This window comes from Ursus americanus, chromosome 21 (genome assembly GCF_024610735.1).
Source record: "Ursus americanus isolate L20-20 chromosome 21, mUrsAme1.1.p, whole genome shotgun sequence".
NCBI lineage: Eukaryota > Metazoa > Chordata > Mammalia > Carnivora > Ursidae > Ursus > Ursus americanus.
In genome coordinates this window covers 6940408-6966091 of record NC_142147.1, presented here as the reverse complement: position 1 = coordinate 6966091, position 25684 = coordinate 6940408, and the positions used below count along the sequence as shown (strand labels likewise).

The following is a 25684-nucleotide window of genomic DNA, read 5'->3' as shown; positions in this document are numbered from 1 at the left end:
ACTAAAATATCAGCAGACGGGCATTTGCTTTCTCTCGAGGGACGAACAGTCTGTGAGATTCTATGCATGGAAACTCATAGTTCAGTGAAATTGATGGCCTCTTCCATCCTAACATAACTAAACCAGGCAGACATCCTTCTGCTTTCACTTTGTTGGCAGATTTGCCCAGGGATGTTTTTTTGCTTTGTTTCCAGATGTTCCGTGATATTTGAAAGGGCGCCCTCCTCCGTGGGCTCTCACTTCTCTTTCCATCCTTACTGACCGAGGGCTTACACTTCCTTTTGTGTCCACAGGAGCTCCCTAGTTGCTGTAGCCAAGGACTGTGAACTCAATGGCTTCACACAACACAAATGGATCTCCTTACAGTTCTGGAGGTCAGAAGTCTAAAATCAGTCTCACTGGGCTCGCGCCAAGGTGTCGGCAGGGCTGGTTTCTTCTGGAGGCTCCAGGGGAGAATCTGTCTCCCTGCCTTTTCAGCTTTCTGGAGGCTGCCTGCATTTCCTGGCTCCGGGCTCTGTCCCAGCACCACTGTGATTTCTGCTGCTGTCCTCGCTTGTCCTTCTCTCTGACTCGTCTGCTTGCCTCTTTCCTGTTTAAAGACCCTTGTGACTATATTGGATCCACTGGGACAGTCCAGGATAATCTCATCTCAAGATCCTCAACTTAACCCCCACCTACAGAGTCCTTTTTGTCCTGTAAGGGGACACAGTCACAGTTGTGGAGATCAGCTTGTGGGCTTTTGGGGGGCCATTATTCTGTCTTCCACTGAGCCCATCCCCCAAGCCCTCTCTGTCGTTTTCTGTCTACCCGCGCCAGGCCCTGTCCTAAATGTTTCACGCGGATTCACTCATTTAATCTTCACAACCACCCCGGAACAGAGGTCTCTTATTAGAGATGAGCAAACTGAGGCAGAAAGGTTAAATTACTTGCCTAGGGTCTTTGACTTAGTACTATCTAGAACTCACAGACTTTGTCCTTAAAGACTTGGTTGTCGTCATTGCTTTTAATTATAAAAGCAGCACAATATAGGTGACTAAAGGGGATTCCTGGGTGGCTCAGTCGGTTGAGCATCCGACTTTTGATGTCAGCTCAAGTCATGGTCTTAGGGTGCTGAGATTGAGCCCCGCGTGGGGCTCCATGCTCAGCACAATCCGCTTGTCCCTCTCCTTCCTCCCTCTGCTCTCTCACTCTCCCCCACTCTCAAATAAATAAATAAAATATTTTTAAAAAATAATAATTCAAAGGGAAGTCAGTCTCCCTCTCCTCTACCCCATCTTCATCGGGATTCCCCCCTCCTAGTGGCCCTCTGCAATTTTAGTGCTTCTAGTAATCACCACTATCCCCTACGTGTTATACACATGCGTTAATTTTTTTTTAAGATTTTTATTTATTTATGTGACAGAGAGACAGCCAGCGAGAGAGGGAACACAAGCAGGGGAGTGGGAGAGGAAGAAGCAGGCTCCCAGCGGAGAAGCCCGATGTGGGACTCGATCCCGGAACGCCAGGATCAAGCCCTGAGCCGAAGGCAGACGCTTAATGACTGCGCTATCCAGGCGCCCCATAATTTTTTAACTAACATAGATAGTTGTAGGTAATTGTCAAGATAATAGAACACACACTTTGATTCATTCTTAAATTATTAAAATGAAAATCCTGAATTTAAAAAGAATTCATGTGTAAACCCCTATAGATCAGCTAACTTAGCTGAAACACACAGGCACAGAGCAAAGAGCAAAGGCTTTGGAGCCCCGAGGACCTGGAGGCTAACTTTCACTCTACCACTTACTAGTGCGTGCCCTGGGAAAGATTACTTACCCTCTCTTGAGTTTCAGTTTCCTCATCCCGAAAATGTACCCTTCATACGTACTTTAAGTGGTAAATGAAGTCACCTGTACTTTAAGCATGTTAGGAGTTCAATAAATGCTAGTCTTCCAAGAAAGAAGGAAAAGGTACCTGTTAACAAGGAGTGAAAACATGGACAAGAAAAATGGTAAACAGATTCTGTTGGCAACCAGAGGTTTGTTTTGTTTTGTTTTGTTTTGTTTTAAGACTTTATTTATGTGAGAGAGAGAGCGAGAAAGAGCACGAGCAGGGGGAGGGATAGAGAAGCAGATTCCCCGCTGAGCAGGGAGCCCAATTTGGGACTCGATCCCAGGACCCTGGGATCATGACCTGAGCAGAAGGCAGACATTCAACCCACTGAGACACCCAGGCCCCTGCAGCCAGAGTTTTTATGGGCATCGTCCTTGTCTCATATTTCTTCATTCGCTTAACAAAAATTTTGAGGGCTGTCTCTGTGCCAGGCACTGTGCTAGGCCTTGATGGGGACGCAGTGGTGAATGTGTCATGCCCCTGCCTTCCAAAGGCATAGTGTGTACTCTAGCACGTAACAGGTGCTCAACACATAATTTTTAAAAAGGCTAAATCCTAGTGACTATAAAGAAAAGATTTGGATCCTTGGAAAAGACTATGTGTGTATCGGCGGGGGGTAGAGGGAGAAGGGGTGAAGGTGAGCAGGGATTGGAGACAAAGCACTGGGACTATACTGATATACAAATTGCATTTCATTGATTTAAGGCTGGCATTTGGAAAGTAATAGTTGTTAATATCAGCTACTCCCACAGACCACCAGGTGCATACAAGCCTACATGATTTTTTTAGCTTCTTGCAAAATTTAGTGTCTAGCATGTAATCTTTTTCCTGAAGAAACAGATTAAATTCAAGGAGTAAACAGTTGTGGGCTAACGCATTTTCTGACCATTTCGGCTTTTCGGAACTTTCTACAGTTAGTCCCAGGCACCTTTTTGGATGTTCATGCTGTGTCTCCAATTTCTTCTCCACCGTATTTGGCAGAATTTGTTTTCGATGCTGTTTAATACTTTACTTCACTAACCCCAGACAGTGAATGACTGGCAACAGGTGTGTCTGATAAAGAAAACATTGTTTCTGCCCTGCTTCAGGCATGTCTGACATGTTGGGGACCTGCTTTCCTTTGCAAAGCTGATAGGAATCTATTCAGGGAGGGAGGAGTGGCTCCCGGTTTCAGACCAAGAAAGGTTCTCAGTTCGGCTAGCAGTAAACTAAGCTTGGAAGGAAATGCTAATGTCCTCAGAGCTATCTACCTAAGCTGAATGATAAATGGGTATTGATGGTCTAACATAAGAGTGGTTAGCCGTAGTTTCCTGGGTAGGAGATATCTAGGATTACCTGGAAACAAACAGCCCATCAGTGATCCAGGAGTGATGGGTTTGGTCTTGTGAACTGGTCTGTTGTAAAACAACTATATTGATGTTAGACACTTGAAAACATCTTTACTCTCTTAACTAGTTTTGCCAACTTGGACATGTTATCTGGGACTGTGTATATTCCATGCAAAGGACAATTGGCTTAGACTATTTGGAGGACAGCCCTGTACCTTGAATGACACTAACACATTCATCAAATGAGTCAGTGAACTAGTAGAGGCTTGATGGAAGAGAAATTTGAAATATGGGCCTTCCTAAAATTCAGGGATTGCAGAGACCTATTCAGAAATCTACTAATTAGAGCAGCAGTCAGACAAGGACTAAACAAAGGCAAGATTTGTGCTTTGGGAAAAGGGCACTGGTGACTGGGGGGAGGGAAGGCTATGCTAAGTGAGACTAAAGCTTTGAGCTTTTGGGAGCGTTTGGAAAGTTACTATAGCATTGTATGGTACTGGAGGGACGATATGGAGTATATCTGATATATATATATAAATATATAAGTCTATATCTGACATATTTAATATATAACATAATATAAAATAGATGTAATTTGAATATATATAGTTTGAACTCATGTTTCTTTTTTCTTTTCTTTTTTTTTTTTTAAAGAGCGAGAGAGGAGGGGTGGAGGGAGACTGAGAATCTTAAGTGGGCTCCGTGCCCGGCGTGAGGGGCTTGATCTCACAACCCTGGGATCATGACCTGAGCTGAAATCAAAAGTCAGACGCTTAACCGACTGAGCCACCCAGGTGCCCCTTGAATTCGTTCTTTTTAATTTTTAAAAAATTTTATTTTTTAGAGAGAGAGCTGGGGGTGAGGAGGGGCAGAGAGAGAGGTCCCGAGAGAGAGAATCTCAAGCAGGCTCCATGCATGGAGCCTGAAGCGAGGCTTGATCCCACTACCCCGAGATCACAACCCAAGCTGAAGTCAAGAGTTGGTCATTCAGGGGCGCCTGGGTGGCTCAGTTGTTAAGCGTCTGCCTTTGGCTCAGGATCCCAGCGTTCTGGGATGGAGCCCCGCATTGGACTCCCTGCTCAGCCGGAAGCCTGCTTCTCCCTCTCCCACTTCCCCTGCTTGTGTTCCCTCTCTCGCTGCCTCTCTCTCTCAAATAAATAAATAAATAAAATCTTTAAAAAAAATAAAAGTTTTTCATTCGACCAACTGAGCTACCCAGGCACCCCTGAATTCGTCTCTTCCTTTCTTTCTTTCTTTCTTTCTTTCTTTCTTTCTTTCTTTCTTTCTTTCTTTCTTTCTTTCTTTCTTTCTTTCTTTCTTTCTTTCTTTCTTTCTTTCTTTCTTTCTTTCTTTCTTTCTTTCTTTCTTTCTTTCTTTCTTTCTCTTTCTCTCTCTCTCTTTCTTCTTTCTTTCTTTTTCAGATTTTATTTATTTGACAGAAAGAGATAGAAAGAGAGGGAACACAAGTACAGGGGAGCTGGAGAGGGAGAAGCAGGCTCCCCACTGAGCAGGAAGCCTGATGCGGGGCTAGACCCCCAGATGCTGGAATCATGACCCCAGCTGAAGGCAGACGCTTAACAACTGAGCCACCCAGGCGCCCCTAAATTCATGTTTCTCAAATTAAGGACACTGGTGTGTCCAAAGATCTGGCTAGACAGGTGTCTCTGGGTGCTTTTAATTCGTGGAACAGTTTAAAAATAGCCACATAAGAGAGTGTGTGGTGAGGAAGAATGTGTGTGCATTTTTAGAGAATTCGCATGTGAAGGAAATAATGATATCTAATTTTGAACGTGGTTTAATTGTTAAAAATCATGGACCAATGCAGTAAGTCAAAACACGTTCTACTTATTGTCCCTGCTGCTTCATCTCTTGGGTAGAATCTCACCGGGCATCATGAAAAGACTAATCGTCATTGAGAAGATGCCCGTGAATTGGTATCTGACTTGTATGAAATATCAATTTACTATGAATTCATACAAGATCCCAAAGTATAGATGTGTCATCAGTGTCTGCTTTATTCGTAAGTAGGAAAGAGGAATGTCAAGTTGTTGACTTTCACCAGAGCACTTACAAGGGGTCAGCTACGGGACTAGCACTTAATGTCCCATTGGAGTAGATGCAATTGTCATTTGATGTGATTTGAGGGGGATAGGAAGGCTCCCTACCCTGAGATATTTTCCCCGTATGGCCTGAAAATATCCAGCACTCATCCCGAAATATCATCAAGCAGAACACTGTTGGGGTTGGCTTTACAGTTTACCAAACGCCTTTCTACAGATTAACTGTCCTGGAAGTAGAGCTATTTTTCTATTCAGAAACGGATGCCTAATTACTTCACAACTGGGCTATCTTCTTTCAAATGTCTAACATTTATAGTAGTGATGTGCGTGCCCCACCTATCCTCCCTTCATACCTCCGACAGGAATGAACTAAATCAGACTGAACCCTTCCTAAATCTGGTTAAGATTAGTGGAGATGAAATGAATTAAATAAGATTAGTTTTGCATAACCAGGAAGCAGGAGAAGGAAGAAGTAATTTGGACTCCTCTCGCTGAGAGCAAGCACCAACCAAGCCAAGGAAGGCAAGTGTGAGAATTCCAGGGGCAGAAGTTGCTTCTGAGTGGCTGACGTAAAATCTTCAACTCTTAGAGACTGGTGTGTGGTGTCTCCAGGGAACACTTTGTCCTGGGAACCCCTGCAGCTTAAAAGAATCCACCGGCTAATAAGGTGACTTCCCTCCTGTCAGCAGTGGGTCAGGTGAGACTCTGTTATTTTCAGATGGACGAAATGCTGTTGGATAAGTGAAGGGACAGGGATATGAGGAGCCAAAATTTGATTCTGGCAAAGCAGGGTGTTTGGAACTTTGTCACATTGGCAAGTTTTCTTTGGTTAATGCCCATTGCACCGTTCGCAGAGGCCAAGAAGTTCTGGGGAGCAGTAGTTCAGTGCTGCTCTTCCCCCTTAGAGGCAGAAAGTGACCACTTGTATCCTGTACAACCCAATATGAGGCCTCATGACTATTCCCAATGCATCACGTGTGAAAAGGGAAAGTTACCTCCAAACTGGAGTGAAACCTTATAACCTTATAACTCCCCCAACCTCCAAAACTATGTGAGAGGAAACTGCAGTTTAAATAATGTAACTAGGAACACTGTAAAATTATATTTTGTGCAAGTACTGTTGGACATTTATACATCCATACCTGATATGGGATTGAATAAACAGATCGTGTAGACCGTAATTTATGGCCAATTCAAAGGATTTTTAAGGGTTATTTTGATTACACTTATATTTTTCTGTATGGGTAGAGTTTAGCACCTAACCCTGGAAAGGTGTACTGCCTCAGCTCTTCACTCTTCTTCACACCCTTTCCTCCCTAAATCTGACTGATCTCACCCCAGATCCAGCTGTCTCTCCGACACCGTCCTCAGCGTGCTCATTGCTGCCTACTGGTTCAGGCCTTCATTTCTTGCCTAGACAGAAGTGTCCTCCCTGGTCAGCCTTCGCTCATTTTGGCCAATCTCCTCAGCCAACTACATCCCTAGCACATTCGGTCTTGGACATTCTCTTGTGAGACTGTGCTTTCACGTATGTTACCACTTCTTGGAAAGCCTGTCTTCTTCTGGACAACTCTTACCAAGACGCAGTTCCAACTTTATCCCTCAGTGAATCCCTTCTTGGCCTCACCCGTCTGAGAAGTATTGTCCATTACGTAATTTGGATACCTTGGCCCCCAAAGCCCATCTCTGTCTGCACCTCATTGATTTCATCATTGTCTGTACCATATTCCTGTGCCTCGTGCCCCCTCAGTTCCTTCCCTACTCCCCCAAGGGAAAAAACTCACAGTAGAGATTGGTTTTCAGTTCCTGCATCTGGGCAGGCTTCTTACCATGCAAGGCTTTCCTCTGAAATGCTTTTCCTCTTATTCAAGTCTTCCACTTACCCGCAACCTGGTTAATTCCTTCTATATCTTCAGTTCTTACTCAGTCACCTACCCTATATTATCCTATATTATAATATTCTATATTATCTATCTGGCCTGTTATATACCTTCTTGGCATCAGGCACCTTTTTCTTTCTTTTGTAACATTTTTCACAGTGGTAGTGATATATTTATGCGATTGATTAATGTTTGTGTACCCCATTGGATTGTATATACTCTGAATGGCAGACTAGCGTCTGTGTATTCTTAGAACCTAGCACTGTGCCTGGCATTGGTGAAATGAACGAAGAATAAATAAATGAATATCTCCCTAAGTGAATGTCTCCCTGACTAGGTAAGCTCCACGCATGTCCAAGCACAGCGTATGACAGAACGTATTAGAATCGCTACGTGGATATTTATTGTTGAAGGAATGAATGATACAACACCAATAACTACATAACTCACCCAAGTTCTTCATCTGACTCGGGCTTTGGCGACCAGCATACTAGTAGCATATTAGTAGTATAGTTTGCAGGTAAGAACACGTGTGGTCTTTTACTTTCCCAAACTCGAGAAACACGGGCTGTGCTAATGGTTGGTTGCAGAGAAAGGCAGCAGCCACAATAAGCAAAATATTAGGCTGTGAAGGAGAGGTATCAACACACAACACTCTACAGATTTGTTGAGAAGCCAGAAATTAGCAGCTTGCATCAGTACCTAAAATAGCTTTCTATGTCTTTGACTTTGGAGCTCAAATTTTGTGTTCTCAGTCGAGTGTTTACATAAAAACTTACCAGCCAAAAAGCTTTCCTATTGGCGAGGAGTTTGGAGATAATGGAAAGACTACTCCCGGGATAGTTTGTAATATCTCATAAAAAGTGCCTTTTAAGTTTTCACATAGCATAGTATTTTTATGGAGGCTCTTATCATGGAAATCCAGTTTGTAAATATCTCAGACACTGGCGTTTGTTCAGATGTACACGTTGTACCCATCAAAGAACTGCGAATGATATTTTCCTCTTATTTTTTATTTAAAAAAAAAAACCGCAGAGTCCCATGAGTGAGATTTCCAGATGAGTGAGGACACAGTGGGAGAAAGGCGTGCTTTCCATACTACCCACTTGTCAGCCAAAATAAGCCTTTGAAACTCGTCCCGCTTTCGCGGAAGAGCTCAACCCTAAGGGAGGGGCTCGGACTTCTCATTTTGGGGTGGGGTCCCGGTCGGTGGCCGCCGCAGCCGGTTTCTTCCCCTTTGGTAAAGAGTGGAGTTGGGAAGGGCGGGTGGAGGCGCTGTGTGAAATCAGCAAACCAGACCCGACGGGCCGTAAATAGGGGGCGCGGGCGCAGGAAGACCCCTTGGGCGGCGGAACAAAGCCCCGCGGGGGGCGCGCGACCAGAGTTCCCTAACGCGGCACGCAAGCGCCAGCTTCTCCCGGGCGGAGACAGTTGCGGGCAAGTACGTAACGTGCCCGCGTTTGTTGAGCGCGAGCTGTTAGTCGCGGCAACGGTAACCGAGGAGCCGAAGCGCCAACCGCTACTCTCGGAGACCCGCACCGCGATGTCCTCGCGGGTCCCCGCCGGTCGGGCGAGCGCTTTTGCGCTTGCGCGCCCGCGGGAAGCCCCGCCCCCTCCGGGCTGCCGGCGCGCGGGGCCGCGCCTCCTCATGGCGGCCGCCGCAGTGTGTGGTATTTAGCGGGGGCGCGCGGCGGGCTCGAGGACGCGCGAAACGACGGCGGCGGCGGCGGCTAGGGGGGAGCCGGGGCGGCCGTTGCGGGGCGCGCTCTCGAGCGGCGGCGGCGGCCTAAGGTGTCCCGTCGGTGCCGGTACGGGGAAGAGGCGGTGGCGCTGCCCGCGGTGGCGGGGGTTGGCGGCGGCGACGGAGCGCGTTTGAGCCAGGACCGGGGTCCGAGGCGCGCTCTCCGCCTACAGGTAAGTGGGGCCCGGCCTGGAGGGAGGAGCCGGCCGCGAGGGGCTCTCCGGGAGGAGGACACCCAGGCCCGGTAATGGCGGCGGGCGGGAAGGGCGGCGGGGCCGGGTCGCGCCGCCCGGGCGGGGACGCGGGCAGCCCCCGGCGCCGGGCGCCTTTGTCTCGGCCGGAGCCCGGCCGCCCGGCCGAGCGCCGCCCCCCGCCCCTCCCCTCCCCGGCTCAGCCCTGCCCGCCGCGGCGAGCCGGCTCGCCCCCGCCCCCGGCGCCCCGGGCCCGGCAGGCCCGCGGCGGGGGTCGGCCCCGCGCGGTCGGGCGAGGGCGGGGAAGGGCCTCCCGGCCGCCCGGCCCGGCCCCCGCGCGCCCGGGAGGCTGGCCCGGCCGGGGGAGGCGCCGGGCGCTCCCCGCGCCCCGGTGCCGGCCTTTGTTGTGAAGGGTCCCGGGGTGTGCGGCCAACATGGCGGAGGTCAGCTGAGTGCGGGCAGTGGCCGGCCCTTCGCTCCGGCCCCTCCCCGCGCCGCCCGGGGCCCGGGGGCCGGCCGGGGCGACTTGGCCGTCCTTGGCCTCCTCTGCCTGCCCGCGACCCCGGGAGCGGCCGTCCCCGATGGCGCTGCGTTCTTGCTCCCGCTCCCGGCCTGAGCCTTCATTGTGCGGTGGGAAGAATGCAGCCTCCTCCCTTGTTTATGTCGTTAGAGAGGAGATCGCGTGAACGGCTTGCCAGGGAAGCCCCAGCTTTTTATTGTAAACCTTGGTTTTCCTAGGCTTCATTTGTAGGGTAGTTTGGGGGCCTTTCTCAAGTCTCTGAGATTATAACTTAGGAATGTGGGTAACCTGGCCCACAGCGTTGCGTAGGTTTTTCTTTCCCCATTCCTGGAAAGATTCAGAATTTGTTTGCTCTGACATCCAGAGAAGTCCCAGTTTGTGTGTTCGGAAAATCACATTGTGTAGCTGATTTGTCAAAGTCACAGAAGCCATGAGCCTGGATGTGGGGCAGCGATCCGACTGCCTGTTCGTAGCAGTTGAACATTTACCATTTCCAGATAAGCGGTTGTCAAGGGTAAATTGTTAACTCTTTCCAGCAGTTGAATGTTGGGAGCATGGATTCTGAAGTCCATCCTGCCCCACCGGTTTGTGACCTTGGGCAAGATGCTTAACCTCTCTGTGCTTCATTTTCCTTATCTGGAAAATGGGTGTAATGACGGTACCTACCTCTCGGGATTGTTGGGAGAACTGATGAGATGATAATAGGTGAGGGGCTTGGAGCAGTGGCAGGCCTTTGGTAAGTGCTTAATAAATGTTTGCTGCTAGTGCTGTTTTTAGTAACTAATCTTAGGAGTTTATCTTGGCATGGTGGATACGTTGGAAGTGCACAGACCATAATATGTGAAATCACATTGTACATCGTTAGTGCTTGGGTTTTTCTTTTACTGCATTTTGTTAGTTGTACAGAATGAAAATAAGAGGTTTAGATGATAAATGGACAGACGCTCTTGAGATAATGGCATTTGGAAATTTATATAGTAAGGGATTTGGATAGGTCTTATGTGGTCTGGAATGTAAAAAATCAAAGTGATTAAATGAAGTTTCCTTTTAGCACTTTTACATTTATGGATCGGTTAGCTTCCAAGGACTTGGCGTTAACTAACCTGGAAAGGTGGAACCGTGAATCCCTTTGAGTGTTCGGTGTCTATGGTGTTACCACTTCTTTTAGACATAAGGGTAGAGCAAAGTGTAGCGTTGTAATAAATGTAATGGTCTGGTAATTTTATCACGGAGATATTGTCTCAAATTGTGAAGGAGAGGGTTTTGATTAGCTTTTAGGAGAACTTTGTGACAAGTAGATTTTGAGACTGAAAGTGGATTATACAAATTGTGTAATTTTTCATTCTGGAAATTACAGAAACTTGTGATCTGAAATGGTTAATTGCAGCCCTAAAGTTTGCTTTGCCAAAATCTTTTCTTTAGATATAGAATTGGTTCAAATGCCCCCTGTTGGCGTCTTTCCAGCATAATTTAGTAACATTTATTAATATTTTAAACTGAAGTACAGTATAATTAATAGATACGGAACTTTTCATGATAAGTATTCCACAAACTACAAATTCAGAAATTTAATTCACTTTAGCTTACTATCTGTTCCCTCTGAGCTTTGGGAAATTCTTATAAAATTGATGTAGAGCAGTATTCTTCAATATCTGTAATTGAAAGAATATTATAATTAGGCTAAAACTGATTGGAGTTATAAAGAAAATATCTAGCTATGACAGCAGTGACATAATATGAAGAGTAGGACTTTATTTTCAGTATATACAGTGTTCTGAAAACAAGTCTTACATAATGAGAGCAACAGTAAGTTTAGTAACACTGCAAAGTGACCCCTTAAATTGTGTTTTAAAGCTGTTGATTTATTCAGTTTCCAAAGATTGTAGGTTTTTCTTTATTTGCTTAAAGAGATGTTACAGACTTTTGGCTGTAATTATGGAATTTCCATACACACTGTGTAAATGTTTAAATTCTGAATTTTTTTGGTATACACCCTCCCTGCAAACAAAACCGATATATGAAAACCTCAGTCGTCCCATCCCTCCCTGCCTCCCTTCTTCCCCCAAGAAACAGTTGGGGATACATTTTCCTCTTTTATAATAGTAAGATCCTTAATCATTTCTTTTAAATAGCGGTTTTTCTAAAGCACTCTAAATTACTTGGTTTTCCATGGCTATAATTATTAGAGCATGAGCATCTGATGCATAAGGGCAAGAATTGTGTTTCGTGTTCCTATGTCTTCAGTGCCTAACACTCAATACATATTTGTTTCCTGACGTGCTACTACCTTTAAGACCCATAACACTCTAGACTCATGTATTCTCTTGCCTGAAGATAATTTTTTTAAATGAATTTATTTTTTTAGGGCAGTTTTACATTCAGTAGCAAAATTGAGTAGAAGGTATGGAGATTTCCCATATTCGCCTTGCCCCCAGTCACGCATAGCTCCCCCATTGTCAGTATTTCTCCACCAGAGTAGTACGTTTATTACGGTTTGATGTACCTGCATTGACACATCATTATCACCCGAAGTCCATGCTTTACATTGTGGTTCAGTCTTGGTGTTGTACATTAGGAGTTCTGACAAATGCATGATGAGTGCTGTGTATCCACCATTATAGTGTACAGAAGAACAGCTTCATTGCCCTGAAAGTCCTCTGTGCTGCACCCATTCATTCCTCCCTCTCCCAGACGTCTGGCAAGCTCTGATCTTTTCGCCGTCTCCATAGTTTTACCTGTTCCAGAATGTCTTATAATTGGAATCATACAGCATGTAGCCTTTTCAGATGGGCTTCTTGCACTTAGTAATATTCATCGAAGGTTCTTCTGTGTCTTTTCATGGCTTGGTAGTAGCTCAGTTCTTTTTAGCGCTGAATAATAGTCACTGTCTGGTCGTACCAGTTTATTTATCCACTCACCTACCAGCGGACAGCGTCTTGGTTGCTTCCAAATTTTGGCAATTATGAATGAAGCTGCTGTAGACTTATAACCTCTGTGTAGGTTTTCGTGTGGACGTGTTTTCAGCTCCTTTGGGTCAATACTGAGCAGCATGATTGCTAGATCTTACAGTATGTTTGGTTTTGTAAGAAACTGCCAAACTGCCTTTTAGAGTGGCTGTACCGTTTTGCATTTCCCCCAGCAATGAATGAGCGTTCCTGTTGCTCCACGTGCCCACCAGCATTTGGTGGTGTCCGTGTTCTGGATTTTGGCCGTTCAAATAAATGTGTGGTGGTGTCTTCTTGTTTTAATTTGCATTTCCCTTGATGACAGATGATGTGGAGCACCTTTTCATATGCTCATTTGCCATCTGTATATCTTTGGGGAGGTGTCTGTTAAGGTTTAAGTTGGGTCGTTAGTTTTATTGTTGAGTTTCAAGAGTTCTTTGTGTATTTTGGATAATAGTCCTTTATCAGAGAAATCTTTTGCAAATATTTTCTCCCAATCTGTGGTTTGTCTTCTCATTCTCTTGACAGTGTCGTTCCCTTCAGGTCATTTTCCGCTTTTGTGTACCAAGGTTTTTAAGATTTAGGTGTTGAAAACTAAAACATTTAGTATTTCCAACTGTCCAAGGCTCTTACCCCCTATTTTCAGTTGGTCATCAGCTCCTGATTTTGCTGCCATCTGGTTGTCTCAAATCTTGCATTGCTCTTCTCTCACTCATTTTCCCATTTACATTCAAGTCTTCTGCCTTCTAAGTGGTCTCTCTGCTTTTGGTCTCTGCCTCCTCCCTTCAGTTCTTTCTGTTAGTTGAGGGGAGCTTTCTAATGTGGGCAACTTATAAGAACTTCAGTATAAAGTACAGAGTTCCTTGATACGGATAGTAAGCACACAGCCATTTTCAATTATGTATTTGCAAGTGCCTATATGCCCCATATTTTCTCTCTTCCAGCTAGGCTCTATAATCTCAGCTGAGACACTGTTCCTGGACTTCCCATCCTGGGGTCGTCTCTCTGTGTTACCATAGCACTTTCTGTTTGACCCCACTCTAACAGGTATCCCCCTGAACTGTAATTTTTCTGTACTGGTTTGCCTCCCTGCGAGGACTTTGTCTTAATCACCCTTGTTGGTCTAGAGTTTAGCATTGTTTCTGGCATGTAGTTGGTGCTCAGTAAATATTTATTGAATGACTGACAAACTAACACCCTCACACTGTCCTTAAAATGTGCTTCTCTAGCCTTATCCTCCAACATTTCCTCTTGCCCTACCTAGTCAAGCTGGATTTTTTGTTTTTTGAATACTGTCTACTTTAAACCTGCCTTTGCTCATGATTGTACTTAAATCTCTCGAATATCTACTTGTGCTACTTTGGGCAGATTATTTAAACTCTCCAAGCCTTAGTTTTCATTAGCACGTGAGGAGCTATTAAGCGTTTTGCTGCAGCATGCCCCAATCCCCATACTTTAATGGTAGAATGGCAGTATAGTTGAGGGGTGAAGGGGACAGGGCCCTGAAGAATCAGACCTGGAGGTGTCTCTTGGCTCTGTCACTATTGTGTTTGTGACTTTAAGCTCCAGGAGAGCAGGAACACTGCCTACTTTTGTACCTTAAAAGCACAGTTACCTATCCATAGAAAGTGCTTAAATAATTAAAAAAGAGCTGTTAAGTAAGTTACTTAATTTCTCTAAATATTACCATTTACATTCTAGTGAGGGAAATAAACAGAATTACAAATGGCGGTATGTACGGATCTTCCTCCACTTACCCTGGGGTTATGTCCTGATAAACTCTTTGTAAATTGAAAATATCGTAATTTGAAAATGCATTTAATACAGCTAATCTACTAAACATCACAGCTTAGCCTACCCTACCTTAAACATGCTAAAAACACTTACATTAGCCTGGGCAAAAATCATCTGACACAAAGCCTATTTTATAATAAGGTGTTGCATATTTCATGCAATTTCTTGAATGCTGTACTGAAAGTGAGAAACAGTGGTTATAAGTGTATTGGTTGTTTACCCTCCCAATTGCCTGGCCGACTGGGAGTGTGGCTTGCTGCCGCTGCTCAGCATCATGAGAGAGTATCGGACTGCACATTGATGGCCTGGGAGAAGATCACAATTCAAGATTGAAAGTACAACATATCGCTTTTGCACCATCATAAAGGAAAAAATCATAAGTGAAACCATCATAAGTTGGGAACCATCTGTACTATAAAGGAATTAAAAGTGCTGAAGTAAAGAATAATGGGGGTGGGATGGAGACCTGCGGACAGAAGGGCTGACATTTATTTATTGATTGATTGAGAGAGAGAGAGAAACAGCTAGGGAGAGAGGGAACACAAGCAGGGAGAGTGGGAGAGAAAGAAGCAGGCTTCCCAGTGGAGCAGGGAGCCTGATGCGGGGCTGGATTGCAGGACTCTGGGATCACTCCCTGAGCCGAAGGGCAGACGCTTAACGACTGAGCCACCCAAACGCCCCAGAAGGGCTGACTTAAGCTGTGGTAAAAGGATAAAGAACCAGCCCTTTGAGGGAGTGAAGGGAGAACCTTTCAGAGTGAAGGAGAAGCAGAGGTGAAGGCCCTGAGGCTTGAATGAGCATGTACTTACTGTTCTAGAAGCTGAGGGAAGAGCCTTTTGTTGGAACAAATGGATGATGGGGAGAGATAGCCAGGGATCAGATCCTGCAGTCAAAGTAAGGAATGTAAATTTAATTTTAAGGGAACTGAGAAGCCATCGGAAGGTTTTAATTAAAGGAATGGCATAATTCTCTTTTAACTTTTAAGATAGCTTTAGCTGTTGTTTGGAGAATTGATTGGTCAGAAGGCCATTTCTTTGATTAGGCAATAGTGGATTATGACCTGGCTTAAGATGGTGGCAGTGAAGATGAAGAAAAGTGAATGGATTTTGAGGTAGGTTTTGGAGACAGAATTAACGGGACTTGGTGGTGGATTAGATGTGAGAGGTGAGGGAAGGAAGGAATTAGGTGATTTCTGGCTTGAGCAGCTGTGTGGAATATGGCGCTGTTTACCAGGGTGGGAAAGAATAAAGGAGGGGATGGGGACAGAAGCACAGCAGTAAAATTGAGAGTTCTGGTATGTTGGATTTGAGGTATCTATGAGATGTCCAGAATGAGCCAGTGAGATAGAGGGACTATCGGGCGGATGTGGGCTCACAGAAGACAGATGGGAAATACTAGAGCATTTTGGGTATTAGAGGGATGGTCTGATAGAAAAAGAGGGAGGGATTGCTGTAAGAAAGGGAGGATAATAGGAGTGTGAAGTCTGAGTAGGTGAGAGGACAGCCCTAAGTGCCTTCATTCTGAAGGGAGGGAAGGAGGTGGTAAATCGGCATTTGATGGCTTCTGTGGTATTTTCTAAAGGAAACATGGTGAAGCCACCAGTTGAGAGTATTTCTATGTGGTGAATACGAGACTTGTGGTAGGTTAAAAATGTAATAGACACACTGAGAAAGTGAGCAGAGGGGGGAAGGGAGGAGAGATGTTGTGCTGTATTAGCCAGTGAGGAAGCCTGATACCGTTCCAGGAGATTTTGGAGAATATCTAGAGCAATAGTATTTTTGTTTCTAAATGTAAGCTTTTTTGTTGAAGTATAGCATAAATAGAGAAAAATGCTCAAATTACAGGTAAATGTATGGCATGATGAATTTTCACTAAGGAGAACACACTATTGTGACCGGCTCCTGTGTGTCCCAATTACTTTTACTTTGTGTGTGTATGTGTGTGTGTGTGTGTGTGTTTGTAAATCTTCAGGAACTCTAAGCTGAATAATACAGATAAAATAGTCTGTTTTGGTTCAATTTATTCTCTAAGCTTGAGACACAGTGACCAGAATGGTACTGACAAAGACCTTTCATTAGGTTGGAGATTGCCCAGTCGTGTTGAACTTACTTGTGGTTTTTGTTTGTTGTTCTTAAGATTTTATGTATTTATTTGAGGGAGAGGGGGAGAAAGAGCATGAGCAGGGCAGAGGTGCAGAGGAAGAGGGAAAGGGAGACAGGCGGACTCCCTGCTGAGCACGGAGCCAGACCCAGGGGGAGGGCTCCGTCCCAGGACCCTGATCAAGACCTGAGCTGAGGTCAGACTCAGACCCTTAACAGATTGAGCCACCCAGTCACCCCTGTTTGTTTTTGATAGCAGGGGGTATGGGGAACACACGAGGGGAGAGAGAGAAAGTTGGAGGGAAAACCTTTGGACAACTAATCTATATTTTTATTTTTTATTTTTCTTAAAGATTTTATTTATTTATTTGACAGAGAGACAGCCAGCGAGAGAGGGAACACACAAGCAGGGGGAGTGGGAGAGGGAGAAGCAGGCTTCCCACTGAGCAGGGAGCCGATGTGGGACTGGATCCCAGGACCCCGGCATCATGAGCAGGAGGCAGATGCTTAACGACCGAGCCACCCAGGCGCCCCAATCTCTATTTTTAAAGTAGATATTTCCAGTGAGAAATATTTTCTTAAAAAGTTAGGAGAACTTAATGCCAGTCTTGAATTTTATAGGAAGTATTATACTGTCCTTGTTATTTATTATTGTCTTTCTGACAGGCTTAGCTTGCGATGGTTGATACAGTGAAATTTAGTGTAGGGCACTAAATCTTTAAATCTTTAAAACACCGAAATTTAGTGTATATTAGCTTCTTTGAAAGACTCTTACCTTGGAAAGATTACTTCAGTAATTGGTTTAAGTAAATGGAATAATCTAACTGGTCAAAACTCTTCCTGTTTCATTTTCTCCTTTGTATTACCTTTTGCTCCTTTGAGTTTAGTTAAAATTCAGGTGTGTGTGTGTGTGTGTGTGTGTGTGTGTGTGTGTGTGTGTGTCAAGGACCCTGATTTAGCTTTGTTTGGGACAACTTCAGATGTCTTAATACAGGTAGCTGTGAAGTGATTTCTGCAGGCTGTATTCTTTCAATTTTGTTTGGCGAGGTGATCTGACAAATTTTATTATCTTACAATTAACTTTTAAAACGCTGAATTTTAAGATTTTTTAGAAGTATAAACTGAAATATGTATATGAAATGTGTGGATTTTTTTATGTGAATGGGCAGTTTCAGTTTTTTTTCCCTATTAGTACCCATATATTTGAGGCATTTTAAAAGAAAAAGAAATCTAAGAAAGAAAACATCAAAGCAGGCAGACAAAATCAGTTCTTGATTTCTCAGTGTTTGAATTTTTGCATGAAGTCACCAGCAATTCATTAGCAGGAAAGTGTGGAGACACACAATATGCACTGAAATTTAATCCTTTTATTGCCAAAGTAATAAGTAATATATATGTTTTATGGAACTTTTGAAGAATACATACAGAAATGCAACCCTTATCTTCCCCATGATCGTTCATAATCTGATAATTGGAAAGTAACCATTGTATACATTTTGGCGTAGTTTTAGTTTGTGTGTATGTGTGTTACATTTTTTAAAGTCAGCCATAGATATTTTAATTTCTTTGATTTAACGTAAATCCTTGTAGATATTTTCCTGTTAAATGATTACCACTTGTGAGTAACTGCATGTTTGAACTGTGTAATTTTTTTTTTAAAGATTTTATTTATTTATTTGAGAGAGAGAGAGAAAGAGAACAGGAACAGTGGGGGCAGAGGGAGAAGCAGGCTCCCTGCTGAGCAGGGAACCCAGTGCAGGGTTCAGTCCCAGCACCCTGGGATCATGACCTGAGCCAAAGGCAGACGCTTAACTGACTGAGCCACCCAGGCGCCCCTGAACTGTGTAATACTGAATGATGACGTTTGTGCTGATAGTCTGTGTCTTGCAGCTTTTGGTATGTTGTGTGCCTGCAGTTCAGTGGTCCCATCTCTGATCTTCGTGGTTTCTGGTTCTAAACTTAACCGGCCTCTCTTCTTCTCTTATCCCTCACTTTAAGTCTTTAAACCACATTCTGCAGTTCATATGCCCTTCCAGTTTCTTTTCTGTCTCATTATATGGTACGTACAAACACACAACAGCCATATCAGTGTGCATATTTACTTAACTATTTTTTTCTTCTAACATAAATAGGTAAATAGGATTATGATATTATGTGGCTTTTTTTAAAATCCACTCATTTAAAAGGTTGATTCTTATATTAGTAGAAATGAGTCCATCTTACTTTTTTTAAAAAAGGCAACACAGTGTTCTGTTGTATGGACCATATATTTTAGTCACTCTCTTAAGATAGGACTTGAATTTTCAGTTTATTTGCTGTTATAAACAGGATTGCTGTAGGCATCTGGATACATACACCTTTGCCAGCTGTAAATTAGAAGAGGGACTTGGAAGAAATTGCTGGGTCATAGAGTATATACACTTTAAATTTTGAAACAAGCTGCCAAATCTTATTAGAAGCTTCCACAGTGGACATTTCCAACAGTGTAGGAAAGTGTCTTTCCCCACATCTTTGCCAATACTTGGAATCAAATCTTTGAAAACAAATTTCTGTCCTTTCTTAAGCAATACATGCAATTTGTGACGTTTCTTATACCAAGTTTTTGAACTTCTTTTTCCTTTTTTTCTGGAGTTTTACATGCACATATAATTCAAAATAAAATATTCCATTAGGTTTTTTTTTTTTTTTTTGAAGGAAAACTCCTTGCCTCTAAGAACTCCTCTCCAGGTGTCCTTTGCCAGAGGCAACTATTTTTACTGAGCTGAATTTTTTTGTATTTACCATCTTTGTCTCTAACATGCTTCTTTTGTTAAATCCAGATTTCAGTTTTAGGCCTTATCTATTGAATTCCTTTTGTGGATTTAACTTGTCTTTCTGCCTCCGTCACATGTACAAACCTTCCCATTTATATACTCTCTTAATTTAGTAACATCATGATTTTTGTATTTGCACTTTTATGATTATAAAAGTTACAATTTGAGCCATACAGTAAGCTCTTGTTACTTTTTTCCTTGTACTGTTTAATTGGAATTTGTATAATTTTCCTTGTCATTAATGCTTGTCTTGTTTGCTTTGTTTTCTCTGTGCTTACTGCTAATGCTGCCCCACATTCCTTACCACCCCTCCACGCGTTCAGGGTGTGTGATGCCTCCCGTTGCCTTCTCCCACTAGTGTAAAATTGTCATTGTCAGTGTTCCCTTTACCTTTCTTGTGGGTTACGTCTTAATTATAGCCCATGTTGCCCTTTTTCTTGGTTCTTTCCCCTACATTTGAAGGGCTTGTCCTTCAGGAGCTTCCTGAAACATACCCAGGGGAAGTAATGTTTTGAAACTTTGCTTCATTATTCTGCCCTCAACACTTTTAGGTAATTTCCGTTGCACTTAGAATTCTAAAATAGTAATCATTCTCTTTGAGGATTTTAAAAGCATCACTCGGTTGCATCTAGCTTTCGATATTATTGCTCAAAAGTCCAAAGTTCTTTTGCTTTCTGATTTATTTGTTCGCCCAACAAATAATTTATTGAGCCTGTATGTGTGCGAGGCATTTTTAAGGACTTGGGATACAGCACTGAACCTGACAAGAGTTCCTGCTTTCCAGGTTGAGGACGAGGAGCACTGCTGCCACAACAAGCACAGTAATTCACTTGTGTAGCCTGATAGAAGGTAATACATTCTGTGGGAAAGAATAGAGCAGAAATGGGGGAGGGGAAAGGGAGGAAAGAGAGGGTAGTGGAATGGGTAAGGATTAGGAATGTGTAGTGCAGAGGTCAGTGGGAAAGTGGTGGTCATTGTTTAAATAAAGGGAACAGGGTAGATAACATACACGCAGAGATTAGAAGGAGGTGAGAGAATCAGTAATGTGTACATCCGGGAGAAAAGTATGTTAAAGCAGAGGCCCGAAGGACCATCTTAGTCTTAGAGAACCAGGAGGCTAGTGCAGTGAGTGAGAGGGAAGGAAGTAGGAGATGAAGTCAGAGAGTAATCCTCCTATTGTGTAGGGCCTTACAGGCTGTTTAAGGTTGTATCTATTACTTGGATATGGGTTGCCAGGGGAGGGTATTGAGCAGAGGAGTGACGTGACCTGATACAAGTTTTAACTGGATTTTTCTGACTGCTGTGCTCAGAACATACTGGGGTGGAGGTGGGAGACAAGGATGGAAGGGGGGAGGTGCTGTTTAGAAGGATGTTGTAATAATATTGGTGAGAGATAATGGTGGTTTAAACTATATTACATGGTAGTGATAGAGGTGGTGAGGAGTGGCTGGATTCTGGATATATTTTTAAAGGCAATGCAGTAAGCTTTCCTGGTGGTTTTAGACATGTGGTGTGAAAAAAAGAATCAAGGATGACTTCTAAGGCTTTTGAACTGAGTAACTGGAAGGATGGAGTGGCCATCGAGAGAGGGGAAGGTGGTGGGTAGAGTAGTCTGGGAGAAGATAAGGAGTTCAGCTTTGTTCAGCAGCTCCCCTTTACCCCTCCACCCCACCCCTGCCCCCAGAGATATCTAGGAAGTTGGATGTACAAATCTTGGGTTTAAGAGAAATCTGGAGGGTTTTTTTTGTTTTTGTTTTTGTTTTTTAATATGGGCTGGAGATGGTAGAATTTAAAAACTACTAAGACTGAATGAGATCAGTAGGGTGAGGAAAACAGACGATGGACAACTCCCAATGTCATGAGTTTGGGGCAAAGAACAGGAATCAATAAAGGCAGCTGAGGAGTAGCTAGCTGGTGAGCTAGGAAGCCATGCGGGGACAGCGAACAGAGTTTGTTAGACAGGAGCCAGTGATCGGTCAGTTCTGTTAGATGTTGGTGACAGTTCAAACCTTGCACATGAAGTACAAACAAAACTGCAAAATCAGTGTGAAATTCGAATTATACTAATTTACTAAAGGATTGGATACTGTCTGCGAAGTCTTGAAACAACATGGGCTATGCGGTGGACTGTTGTTACGCTCTTCTTTTTGAGTTAAAATACCGGAATTGCCCTGTATGGTATGGTCACCACCCGTGTTGCCTTTTCTTACCAGCGTATACGTGCTTCGGTGAGAACCACGATGCCATTTGGGCTTCGCTTTACACCACTGCATCATTTGCATTCGAGGTGGCCTTCTGCTTTTGTCTTTAGTCCTTCGTAATTAGAATACTGTAGTACTGATTTGGAGCCAGCGTGACCATAAATGCGAATGGGAGCATTCAGTTATTTGGCTACCAGATGGAGTCAGATGATTCAGAATGTGGTTTTTAGATTATTAAACACAGGAAAATAAAACATTCAGTTTTGGTAGAAAAATGTGGACCCCCCCCCCCACTGAAGAATAGAATTTTAGTTTGAGAAAAATTTTTTATTTTATTTTATTTTATTTTATTTTATTTTATTTTATTTTTTGTTTTAAGTTTGAGGAAAATTTGAGTATAAGTTAATTCTTGTCTTATATCCATATTTGAAATAACTGAACTGATTTGGAGTTTCAAGTAAAATGCTTATGAAGACATAAATTATAATTTTCAATGAAATATTTAATTTGAAAAGGCTCCGTGAGTTTTTTATGTGGCATTTCTTTCCCATAAATTCCATTGTTTTTCTACTCTTTTACTAGTAAAGAGCTACCTATCATATAATGTATTAAGACTATAACATGACTTTTTACCTCATTTCTTTAATTTCTTCTGTCTCCCAAGCAATGTACTCTTTTCTGTTTACTTAGTATCACCAACTCTTCATGGATTACTACCAGTTTTGATCTGCTTTAAAATTTTTAGCCTGTGTTTATGTGTGTGTGTGTACCTACCATATTTGTCAGATGGAATATGGAGTTGAATGGGTTGTATGTTCAGTGTACTGGGTAGCATAGCTTAATGCCGAGACAGAGCAAAAGAGGAAACATCTAGTGGACCGTGTGACAGTTTTACATCTTGAGAGAATACAAAACATAATCATGGTAATAAACAGTTTTATTTGAATTTGGACACAAATAACTAAGTGAATACTGGACACTTTTATCTAGACACTATGAGATTTGGTTACATTGCGGTAGTGTTAGTGTTATAATCATGACTGATGAAGTTTTGTTAAGTTCAAGTATGTTACCAAAAATCCCATTATTTAGTAATGTGTGGTGTGAAATAAAAAGGTTGAGAAAGCCTGTTTGATCCTCTTCCTGCTTCTTTTACTCATATTTTTCTGCTCTTACCTTACTTTTGATACTTTGATTTAATGTCCAGTGGTTTAATGACAAACTCAGACTATCAGATTCTACCACTTTGATACAAAAAAAATTCAGAAAGCAACTACTTGCTAGGGCCAAAGATTTAATTTAAAGAATTTAGGGAAATTTTCTTTTGGCCAACTTGTATACAAATTGAAAAGATGTGTTGGATAAGAAGTTAAATATTCAGTGCCATTCAGAAATTATACTGTGTTTGAGGGTTATTGGAAAGAAATGAGATTTAGGGACAAAGCAGACAATCTGGAATCAGGCTCTGTGCTTGTTCTTAATTTTTCTGATCTTCAGTTTCCTCATCTGCAGTGTGGAACTACAACCTACTTTCTGAGGCTTACATAAATGGTGTGTATGAAGCTGCTGCCACAGTTCTTACAGGTTGATAGGCGCAGCTTCGTTCACAGCAAACTGTAATCTTTGTCAGATTTCAGATAGAATCCCAAAGTGAGGTTATGAAAAATAACACAGTAGGTTGAAACAACAGTTTTCAGTAAAATCCTGTATAATCCAGGTCTTTCTTATTTAGTGATTAATTGCTGGGTTCCTAGTATGACTCTAAACGTATACTAATATATCAAACGTTTCCATGTATTTGACCTTATAATCTGTTATGGTGGTTTTTTAATAGTTTCACAAATGAGAAAAATTTTTTAAAGGATTTTATTTACTTATTTGAGAGAGAGGGCCCCTGTGTACCAGTAGGGGGAGGAGTAGAAGGAGAGGGACAAGCAGACTCCACTCTAGGACCCTGAGATCATGACTTGAGCTGAAGTCAAGAGTCTGATGCTTAACTGAATGAGCCACCCAGGGCCCCACACAAATGAGAAATTTGAGACCTAGGATATTGTAATTTTGCTCAATATCAAAATACTTAATAAGAGCTGAAGTAGGAATTCAGGTTTGAGCTTCTGATTCCAATCAAATTTATTGTTCTTTTCACTATACATAGGCACGTTCTCCAGGTGTGTTGTCATTAGCGCATTACTAAAAATTGAAATTACTGTCTAGAAATTGATGAGTTATGGAACTCTGATGTTACAAACAAACATTTTGAAAACTTAGAGAATTGGTATGGAAGTACATCTGGTTTTTTTCTGGATTATGTTGATGGGATCAAATGATTCACTTCGCTGCATAGTGTTTTCTGTTTTATAAAGTAGATTTTATTTTTTTAGAACAGTTTTAGATTCAGTAGCAAAATTGAATAGAAGGTGTGGAGATTTCCCATATTCGCCTTGCCCCCAGTCACGCATAGCTCCCCCATTGTCAGTAGTTCTCCACCAGAGTAGTACGTTTATTACAGTTTGATGTACCTGCATTGACACATCATTATCACCCGAAGTCCATGCTTTACATTGTGGTTCAGTCTTGGTGTTGTACATTAGGAGTTCTGACAAATGCATGATGAGTGCTGTGTATCCACCATTATAGTGTACAGAAGAACAGCTTCATTGCCCTGAAAGTCCTCTGTGCTGCACCCATTCATTCCTCCCTCTCCCAGACGTCTGGCAAGCTCTGATCTTTTCGCCGTCTCCATAGTTTTACCTGTTCCAGAATGTCTTATAATTGGAATCATACAGCATGTAGCCTTTTCAGATGGGCTTCTTGCACTTAGTAATATTCATCGAAGGTTCTTCTGTGTCTTTTCATGGCTTGGTAGTAGCTCAGTTCTTTTTAGCGCTGAATAATAGTCACTGTCTGGTCGTACCAGTTTATTTATCCACTCACCTACCAGCGGACAGCGTCTTGGTTGCTTCCAAATTTTGGCAATTATGAATGAAGCTGCTGTAAACTTATAACCTCTGTGTAGGTTTTCGTGTGGACGTGTTTTCAGCTCCTTTGGGTCAATACTGAGCAGCATGATTGCTAGATCTTACAGTATGTTTGGTTTTGTAAGAAACTGCCAAACTGCCTTTTAGAGTGGCTGTACCGTTTTGCATTTCCCCCAGCAATGAATGAGCGTTCCTGTTGCTCCACGTGCCCACCAGCATTTGGTGGTGTCCGTGTTCTGGATTTTGGCCGTTCAAATAAATGTGTGGTGGTGTCTTCTTGTTTTAATTTGCATTTCCCTTGATGACAGATGATGTGGAGCACCTTTTCATATGCTCATTTGCCATCTGTATATCTTTGGGGAGGTGTCTGTTAAGGTTTAAGTTGGGTCGTTAGTTTTATTGTTGAGTTTCAAGAGTTCTTTGTGTGTTTTGGATAATAGTCCTTTATCAGAGAAATCTTTTGCAAATATTTTCTCCCAATCTGTGGTTTGTCTTCTCATTCTCATGACAGTGCCTTTTGCAGAGCAGACGTTTTTAATTTTAATTAAGTCCAACTTATCGGTTGTTTCTTTCCTGGTTCATGTATTTGATGGTATTTTTGAAAAGTCCTCGCTGAACACAAGGCCACCTAGATTTTCTCCCATTGTCTTTTAGGAGTTTACATTTAGGTCAGTGATCCATTTTGAGCTAATTTCTTGTGAAGGCTGTAAGATCTGTGTCTCAATTCCTTTTTTTTTTTTTTTTTTTTGTATGTGGATTTCGAGTTGTTTCAGCATCATTTGTTGAAAAGGCTATCTTTTCTCCATTGCCTTTGTTCCTTTGTCAAAGATCAGCACCGATCACAGTTATTTTAAAGTAAATTCTAGATCTCAGTTGTGAATTCTCCTTTAAGGTGTATATCAACAATAAATACATTCTACTTGAAGGGGCATCAGGGATAAGTGAGTTCTGCTTGTATACATATGCTGTTCCTTCTCTTTGGAATCCTTCATGCTGTTTCACTTGATTTAGTCATTCCTTTCAGAAATACTTGAGTACCTGGTCTGGGCTGGGTACTGTCCTAGGTGCTGGAGACACAAGAGTGAGCAAAACAAACAAGGTCTATTCTTACAAAGTTTCTCAGTGCAGAAGTTCTGAATCAAAAGTTAATGGTTCAGGGATCCTGGGAGTTCTCAAGACCCTTTGAGGGTCAAAAATATTTTTCACAATAATGAGACATGAGAGTACAGTGGAGTTTTCCAGAGGCATGTGCTATCTTAACA

At 42.7% G+C, this 25684-nt stretch overlaps 1 protein-coding gene and 1 pseudogene across 2 annotated transcripts in view; one reads left to right on the top strand and one right to left on the bottom strand.

Annotated features, from left to right (window-relative positions):
* Window positions 1–8230: 8230 nt before the first annotated feature.
* On the bottom strand, window positions 8231–9605 carry LOC148108210 (uncharacterized; annotated as a pseudogene).
* Window positions 8914–25684, top strand: part of SIAH1 (siah E3 ubiquitin protein ligase 1) — a 29559-nt gene continuing 12788 nt past the window's right edge. Inside the window, exon 1 of one of the 2 annotated variants that reach the window (XM_045806731.2) lies at window positions 8914–9054. The gene's annotated coding sequence lies outside the window, so the exon portion shown is untranslated. Of the gene's footprint in view, window positions 9055–19097; window positions 20093–25684 lie in introns of those variants that run through there. The other variant, XM_045806732.2, reaches the window with a different exon arrangement.